The sequence below is a fragment of the Sceloporus undulatus genome, chromosome 6 (genome assembly GCF_019175285.1).
Source record: "Sceloporus undulatus isolate JIND9_A2432 ecotype Alabama chromosome 6, SceUnd_v1.1, whole genome shotgun sequence".
NCBI classification, from domain to species: Eukaryota; Metazoa; Chordata; class Lepidosauria; order Squamata; family Phrynosomatidae; genus Sceloporus; species Sceloporus undulatus.
This window is the reverse complement of record NC_056527.1, coordinates 30,051,371-30,060,771: the sequence shown is the minus strand read 5'-3', so window position 1 is coordinate 30,060,771 and position 9,401 is coordinate 30,051,371.

The window sequence follows — 9,401 nt, the reverse complement described above, 5'->3', positions numbered from 1 at the left end:
GTATATTCTAAGTATTATTAAGCAAGAAATTTTATACAGTAATAGGAAATATGTCCCATACAAGCATGTTCTCTTCTTGAATGGTAAAAAGTGATGGAATATTGGATTTTCTGTTTTTTCTCTATACCACTTCTGTCATTTTGCACACATTATTGTCTCTTATTGAAAAACAAAGTAAGCATTTAAAAGTTTGTGAATGTTCTGACATATCATCACAGATCAGTGGAGGAGGTGAAGAACATTTCTTTATTTTTTATTAGATATTTTTATTAATTTGAATATATGCACACATTATATAGCATTATAGCAAGAATACACCGACATTTACATATACTACACGCTTGATCTTAGCCAAAAAGCCAAGAAGCAATATAATACGTACATATAATAACTTTGCCTGTCTGCCTCTCCCTCCCTTTCTCACATCTATATTTCACAGAAACTGACAACATACTTATGTAGAAGAAAAAGAAAAAAAATAGACAAAATGAAAAATACTTCCCAAATGGTGAGAGATCAATACAAGTTATTATTTTATACCTTTCTTTTTAAAAAACTTAGAAAGATAAACAAATTTATTAACTTTCATTATTCTTTCCCCCTTTTAATAATCTCATTTGCCATATACTCTTTCCACCCATGAATAGATAGGAATAGTTATTTAATCAATAAACCCAGAAATCACTAAATTGTGAAATCTGAATTGCAGATAGACTTGGAATCTTTTCTAGTCATTGATAAATTTACTGTTGGTTTTCCCATCTAGCATATACAGTATGGCAATTTATCAATTTCTGCCATTTTTGCTATCCATTCTTTTTCTGTGGGAGTATTAGATATCTTCCAGTATTTTGCCAGGAATATTCTAGCTGCCACCAGTTTGCCAATTTCTTTCTCAGAATTTACTTCAATATTAAATAGGCCGATCAAGACAAATTCTAGATTCATAGGTATCTTCTTCTGTAATATTATTTGCATTCATTGACTTCTGCTAATGCTGGCCTCAACAACTGCTCAGCCAATGTAACAGCATGACTGTGCCTATCTCACTTTTTGTATTTTTATTTTGTACTACCCATGACTTCATTTTAAAAAAAAATTAGGAATGAGGGTGGGGTGTTTTGCAGGCCTTTGTGTTAGTGCCTAAGTCAGATTTGTTTTACAGTACTTTGTGGGAACCAATCACCTTGAATTGTGGAGGACATGAAGGGTGAAGGAATGTAACACAGATAATTTTAAAAGCACCTGTACAAGTAGTCATCAGGTCCCATTTCCTTTTGGAAAACTCTCATTTTCCTTTGGACTCTAGTGTGCATACACATAGTATGTATGTGCAACAGCTGTTTTTTAAAAAAAATAATACAAAATAGTGATGCAGCTTGCTTCTACAGGCCAGGGCATATGTCTTAGTAACTGAACAATGGAACAGATCGTCCTTTCATGCTAGTACAAGCAGGGGAGGCCAAAACAGAGTCCTGGGGCTGAAGACCCTCCAATAATCCACAAACAAAAACCAGGACAAATGTGGCCAAGCAACAGAGTTAATGGAGGGCAAACTACTTTTACACTTTGAACTCAGGTTGCAGCAACTGAAGTAAGCTGATGACAAAGAAGGAAAGTGGGAGGAAGAGTTAGAAACTGGGACATTTTAAAAGCTGCTGAAAAAAATGATACAACAGAGAATTAACTGGGACTTGTGTTGCTATGTGCCTTTGGATTATTTCTGACATATGACAATCCTAAGGTGACCCTATTGCAGGGTTTTCGTGGCTAAATTTTTTCGGAATATGTTTGCCTTTGTCTTGAGGCTGAGAGAATGTGACTTGTCCAGTGGGTTTCCATGGTCCAGCAGGGATTCAGACGCTGGTCTCCAGAGTCATAGCCCAACCTTCAAACAACTACACCATACTGGGTACTGCTCTTGCCACACTGGGACAGCTGGAGTTTATAAGACCTCATGTGACATGCCAGGGATGTTTTTGTAGCTGTTTACTCAGACTACCTTTCTTCACCGGGATTTTTTTAACATTAAAAAGTGCCTGTTTTTCAAAATCAAAAGATGACTTCAAGCCAGTTTTGATTTTGGTTTAACTTCAATTTTTGGTAATTTTTGGCAGTATGTAGTGCTCCCTGGAGGATTACAAGGGAAGCAATTGTCCTCTGGACATGCTGGTGTTATTCTTTACAGGAACATACTTCAAAATTCTTGGAGCTACTGCTTCTGAAAATCTTTTCATAAGGTCTTGCCAACTTGAAATGGTGCAGCCAAGGCATAAATATTGGCAACAAGTGTTTGTTTTTGAGGGTGCATTTGTAGAATATTGAATAGACCATCCCTCCTTCCTTGCACTGTATTGAGGAGTTCCTTGGCCTGACAGCTTGTCTTCACCCACTCCTCTTGAGCCAATTATGACTTACTTACTGGATCTTGATCAAAAAGTTTGGCTTTAAAAACCCAGACATTTGAAAAAGTAGCATTTAAAAAATTGTTAACCATCAGGAAGACAGGGCATACTTGAAACCTCTTTGAAACACATCCACTTCCATCCAGCCTGAAAAGGAAATCTGTTAATAGTCAAGGGAGAGCATTACAAACCAAAAACAACCACGAAATTGCAGCCTCCAGACTGGAATGTAGGATGGGTTATGTCTGCTCTGTTTCCTATTCCCAAAATAATCCTTGCCTTTTACTGAATTTACAGAAAGGAGAATTCTCTGGATGGTTCCCATCATGTTCATTTGCTGGTGTCATGGTCTTATTTGTCAAATCCACTAAAGTTGCCATAGTCATTACCTTTATTTCTAAATGGGTCTGATGGATGACATTAAGAGTGTTGTGTGGTATGCTTTAGAGTTGTAGTGAGCAAAGTATGTGGCCTCCAAAAGTTTCTACAGCAGCCCCTGATCCCACTGGATTCCACAACCAAATGTTTTCTAGCCCCAAAACAAATCAACTGGTTTCTCCCATAAGTGTCCAGGAGTGGTGTTGGCATGAAAGGTAATAACATTCAGTTCAACTTTTCAATACCTCCATCCTCATTTTGTAACAAAGCAAAATACAGTCTCCACCCCCCCAAGGTATTGTGGCATGTCCCTAAAAGATCCCAAGGCAGAAAATTAGCTCTACACCCAGAACATTTGCCCACCTTGTATTAATGTTCTCCTTCTTCTAAAATTTGGTGAACTGGGCAGAGCAATTGCTCAATGAAAGCTCCAGCTGGAAACACTCAAAGGATCAGGGTCAGTTCACATGGTTGTTTATAGCTCTTCTTTCTTTCATGCAAACCAACTCCAAGGGAATGATAGTGGGACAAAAATGGTATAATTCAGTACAAATCAGCACTAGGTTATGGTGCAGAAGGTGCCAAATTAAATTCCTGGCATCTCTGGGATGGTCTCATCCATGAATTTCAGTTTTGCTGGATTTCTAATTTCACCTGACTGCATGTTCTCGGTTGTCATACAATAGGCAAGACAGCAGTCTGAATGTGTGTGCCCAGAACTAACTGACCTAGGAACAGTATACAAAGGGATTTTTGAGATTAACCAAGAGAAAGAAGTTGGTAGCATCTGCTTTTGTTGATTTAAGTCTGTTTCATCAGATGCATGGGGTGATGCCTTTGATCAAGCAGACCTAGGTTTTACGAAAACTTATGATACCGATATCTTTCCCTTAGTTAGCCTCAAAGGTGCTACAAGATTCCTTTGCATACTGATCCTTACTAAAATGATTATGGTGCGTTATAAACGGGCCTTTAATACACCCCCGTCATGTGCTAGGGGTTGGCCGAGGACCTAGCGTCCACACCGGCCTCACCCCTAGCACGTGACGAGGGCATAAAGATGGCGGCGCCCTATACACATGGGCGCCGCCATCTTTACGTGCTGGATGTGTTGCGTCTGCATATGTTGCCCCGGAAATGACGCCGCAAATGCGTCCCTTGCACTTTGCGGCGCCTCTTCTGGGGCCTCAGAAGGAGCGCAATTTCCACGCTCCTTCTCAGCAGCGTCCGGGAGCCGCACCGTTTAAAGGCTGTGGCTCCCGGATGATACAAGCGGTGGCGGCAGCAGACCGCCGCAATCCAGCGGTCTGTAACGTGCCCAAGTTTTTGAATTTATGACTGAGAAAGAGTTGTAGCCCATCTTCTCTGTCCATCCTCTGTGACATCACACATATTCACCCTTATGATATCACAATGGTCTGTCCCTCCTCCTGAGGTTTTGGCTCTGAAATTTCAGGGAATGGAAAGCTGCTGGCTGAGCAATTGTACCTATGAGAAGTTTCCTTTCCTTTCCCATTGACCCCCTCCTTCTTTATATTCAGCCTTTCTCCCAGAATTGGCACTGAAGGCAACTCACAGATTAATTTTTTAAAAACCAGCCACCAATAAAAACACAGGTTATTAAAACACAGGAGTTTATCACACAGGGGCAAACTGCAAAAATCCGAAAGGGAATTTAAAACCAGAAAAAAACTCCAAGACAGAAATTGGGAGTCCTTTCCCACTCCCAGAACTTCAATCCCAGCATGCATGCGGGAAAAGTGAGCCTCACGTGACAGAAAATGGGAGTCCTTTCCCACTCCCAGAACTTCAACCCCAGCAGGCAATGCGGGAAAAGAGAGCCTCACGTGACAGAAAATGGGAGTCCTTTCCCTCCCGAACTTCAACCCAGCATGCAATGCGGAAAAGAGAGCCTCAGTGACAGAAAATGGGAGTCCTTTCCCACTCCCAGAACTTCAACTCCCAGCATGCAATGCGGGAAAAGAGAGCCTCACGTGACAGAAAATGGGAGTCCTTTCCCACTCCCAGAACTTCAACTCCCAGCATGCAATGCGGGAAAAGAGAGCCCACGTGACAGAAAAGGGAGTCCTTTCCCACTCCCAGAACTTCAACTCCCAGCATGCAATGCGGGAAAGGAGCCTCACGTGACAGAAATGGGGTCCTTTCCCACTCCCAGAACTTCAACTCCCAGCATGCAATGCGGGAAAAGGAGTCTCACGTGACAGAAAATGGGAGTCCTTTCCCACTCCCAGAACTTCAACTCCCAGCATGCAATGCGGGAAAAGGAGCCTCACGTGACAGAAAATGGGAGTCCTTCCCACTCCCAGAACTTCAACTCCCAGCATGCAATGCGGGAAAGGCGAGCCTCACGTGACAGAAAATGGGAGTCCTTTCCCACTCCCAGAACTTCAACCCAGATGGCAATGCGGGAAAAGAGAGCCTCACGTGACAGAAAATGGGAGTCCTTTCCCACTCCCAGAACTTCAACTCCCAGCATGCAATGCGGGAAAAGGAGCCTCCGTGACAGAAAATGGGAGTCCTTTCCACTCCCAGAACTCCAACCCCAGCATGCATCGGGAAAAGGAGCCTCACGTGACAGAAATGGGAGTCCTTTCCCACTCCCAGAACTTCAACTCCCAGCATGCAATGCGGGAAAAGGAGCCTCACGTGACAGAAATGGGAGTCCTTTCCCACTCCCAGAACTTCAACTCCCAGCATGCAATGCGGGAAAAGTGAGCCTCACGTGACAGAAATGGGAGTCCTTTCCCACCCAAAACTTCAACTCCCAGCATGCAATGCGGGAAAGGGAGCCTCACGTGACAGAAAATGGGAGTCCTTTCCACTCCCAGAACTTCACTCCCAGCATGCAATGCGGGAAAAGGGAGCTCACGTGACAGAAAATGGGAGTCCTTTCCCACTCCCAGAACTTCAACTCCAGCATGCAGGCGGGAAAAGGGAGCCTCACGTGACAGAAAGGGAGTCCTTTCCCACTCCCAGAACTTCAACTCCAGCATGCAATGCGGGAAAAGGGACCTCACGTGACAGAAAATGGGAGTCCTTTCCCACTCCCAGAACTTCAACTCCCAGCATGCAATGCGGGAAAAGGGAGCCTCACGTACAGAAAATGGGAGTCCTTCCCACTCCCAGAACTTAACTCCCAGCATGCAATGGGGAAAAGGGACCTCAGTGACAGAAAATGGGAGTCTTTCCCACTCCCAGAACTTCAACTCCCAGCATGCAATGCGGGAAAGGGACCTCACGTTGACAGAAAATGGGAGTCCTTTCCCACTCCCAACTTCAACTCCCAGCAATGCGGAAGGGCCTCTGCGAGGTGGGGAGAATCGCTGCGCTCCAGAACTGTCCAGTGGAGGTGCGGTAGTCGGCGCGCGTGCATTAGCCTGGCGGTGAAGCAGCAGACGGTGCGGTGACAGGGCGTGTGGAGCTTCCCACCCAACGTGCGCGGTCACAGGTGTGTGCGGGTGTTGTGAAAGGGAGTCCGTGTTCCCACTCCCAGAACTTCAACTCCCACACATGCGTGGGAAAAGAGGCTCTACTACAAAATGGTGTTGTCGTGGCCCACCCCCAAAGTGTCGTGTCTCTCCGCGCGTGCGTGCGTGTGTTAACCAGATGCGAGTATGCAGTTTGTACAGATAATGGGAGTCCGATTCCCCTCCAGACTTAGTGCCTGCGCGCAGGAGCAGAGTCGGCGCACTCAGTGACAGAGTTGGTGCGGTGCGCTTTCCCTCCGGGCTGGGTCACTCCCAGCATGCATGCGTGGGGAAAGAGGGAGCCAGCCAGTGACAGAAATGGGAGTCCTTTCCCCTCCGAGAACTTCACCCACAGCAATGCGGGAAAAGTAAGTCCTCACGGATGCAGAAAAGGGAGTCCTTTCCCACTCCCAGAACTTCAACTCCCAGCATGCAATGCGGGAAAAGAGAGCCTCACGTGACAGAATTGGGAGTCTTCCCACTCCCAGAACTACACTCCCAGCATGCAATGCGGGAAGAGAGTCAGTGGCGAAATGGGAGTCCTTTCCCACTCCCAGAACTTCAACTCCCAGCATGCAATGCGGAAAAGGAGCCTCACGTGACAGAAATGGAGTCCTTTCCCATCCCGAACTTCAACTCCCAGCATGCAATGCGAAAAGGGGCCTCACGTGAAGAAAGGGGAGTCCTTTCCACTCCCAGACTTCAACTCCCGCTGCATGCGGGAAAGCGGCCTCACTGACAGAAGTGGGAGTCCTTTCCCCCCAGAACTCACTCCCAGCATGCAATGCGGGAAAGGAGGATCACGTGACAGATAATGGGAGTCCTTCCACTCCCAGAACTTCAATTCCCAGCAGCAATGTGGGAAAAGTGAGCCTCATGTGCAGAAATGTGGGAGTCCTTTCCCCCTCCCAGACTTCAACTCCTCAGCATCAATGCGGGAAATGAGCCTCCCATTCTGTCACGTGAGCTCGCTTTTCCGCATTGCATTGCTGGGAGTTGAAGTTCTGGGGTGCGAAAGGACTCCCATTTTCTGTCACGTGAGGCTCCTTTTCCCGCATTGCATGCTGGGAGTTGAAGTTCTGGGAGTGGGAAAGGATCCCAATTCTGTCACAGGAGCTCGCTTTTCCCACATTTCTTGCGGGAATGAAGTTCTGGAGTGGGAAGGACTCCCATTTTCTGTCACGTGAGGTACTTTTCTCGCATTGCATGCTGGGAATTGAAGTTCGGGGAGTGGGAAAGGACTCCATTTCTGTCACGTGAGGCTCTCTTTCCCGCATTGCATGCTGGGATTAAGTTCTGGGAGTGGGAGGACTCCCATTTTCTGTCACGTGAGGCTTGCTTTTCCCGCATTGCATGCTGGGAGTTGAAGTTCTGGGAGTGGAAAGGACTCCCATTTTCTGTCACGTGAGCTCGCTTTCTCCCGCATTGCATGCTGGGAATTGAAGTTTGGGAGTGGGAAAGGATCCCCATTTCTGTCACGTGAGCTCCTTTTCCCGCATTGCTTGCTGGGAGTTGAAGTTCTGGGAGTGGGAAAGGACTCCCATTTTCTGTCACGTGAGACTCCTTTTCCCGCATTGCTTGCTGGGAGTTGAAGTTCTGGGAGTGGGAAGGACTCCCAATTTCTGCTCACGTGAGGCCGCTTTTTCCCGCATTGCATGCTGGGAGTTGAAGTTCTGGGAGTGGGAAAGGACTCCCATTTTCTGTCACGTGAGGCTCTTTTCCTACATTGCATGCTGGGAATTGAAGTTCTGGGAGTGGGAAAGGACTCCATTTCTGTCACGTGAGGCTCTCTTTTCCCGCATTGCATGCTGGGATTTGAAGTTCTGGGAGTGGGAAAGGACTCCCATTTTCTGTCACGTGAGACTCCTTTTCTCCCGCATTGCATGCTGGGATTGAAGTTCTGGGAGTGGGAAAGGACTCCATTTCTGTCACGTGAGGCTCTCTTTTCCGCATTGCATGCTGGGAGTTGAAGTTCTGGGAGGGGGAAAGGACTCCCATTTCTGTCACGTGAGACTCGCTTTTCCCGCATTGCATGCTGGGAGTTGAAGTTCTGGAGTGGGAAAGGACTCCCATTTTCTGTCACGTGAGGTATGCTTTTGTTGCATGCAGCTGGGAGTTGAAGTTCTGGGAGTGGGAAAGACTCCCATTTTCTGTCACGTGAGCTCGCTTTTCCCGCATTGCATGCTGGGAGTTGAAGTTCTGGGAGTGGGAAAGGACTCCCATTTTCTGTCACGTGAGACTCCCTTTTTCCGCATGCTGCTGGGAGTTGAAGTTCGGGAGTGGGAAAGGACTCCATTTCTGTCACGTGAGGCTCCTTTTCCCGCATTGCATGCTGGGAGTTGAAGTTCTGGAGTGGGAAAGGACCCCATTTTCTGTCACGTGAGGCTCCTTTTCCCGCATTGCATGCTGGGATTGAAGTTCTGGGAGTGGGAAAGGACTCCATTTTCTGTCACGTGAGGCCTCTTTTCCCGCATTGCATGCTGGGAGTTGAAGTTCTGGGAGTGGGAAAGGACTCCCATTTTCTGTCACGTGAGGCTCCTTTTCCCGCATTGCATGCTGGGATTGAAGTTCTGGGAGTGGGAAAGGACTCCATTTCTGTCACGTGAGGCTCTCTTTCCCGCATTGCATCTGGGATGAAGTTCTGGAGTGGGAAAGGACTCCCATTTCTGTCACGTGAGACGCCTTTTCCCGCATTGCATGCTGGGATTGAAGTTCTGGGAGTGGGAAAGGACTCCCTTTCTGTCACGTGAGGTAGCTTTTGTGCATTGCATGCGGGAGTTGAAGTTCTGGGAGTGGGAAAGGACTCCCTTTCTGTCACGTGAGGCTCGCTTTTCCCGCATTGCATGCTGGGAGTTGAAGTCTGGGAGTGGAAAGGACTCCCATTTCTGTCACGTGAGGCTCGCTTTCCCGCATTGCATGCTGGGAGTTGAAGTTCTGGGAGTGGGAAAGGACTCCCATTCTGTCACGTGAGGCTCGCTTTTCCGCATTGCATGCGATTGAAGTTCTGGGAGTGGGAAAGGACTCCCATTTCTGTCACGTGAGGCTCCTTTCCCGCATTGCATGCTGGAGTTGAAGTTCTGGGAGTGGGAAAGGACTCCCTATTTCTGTCACGTGAGTCGCTTTTTTTCCC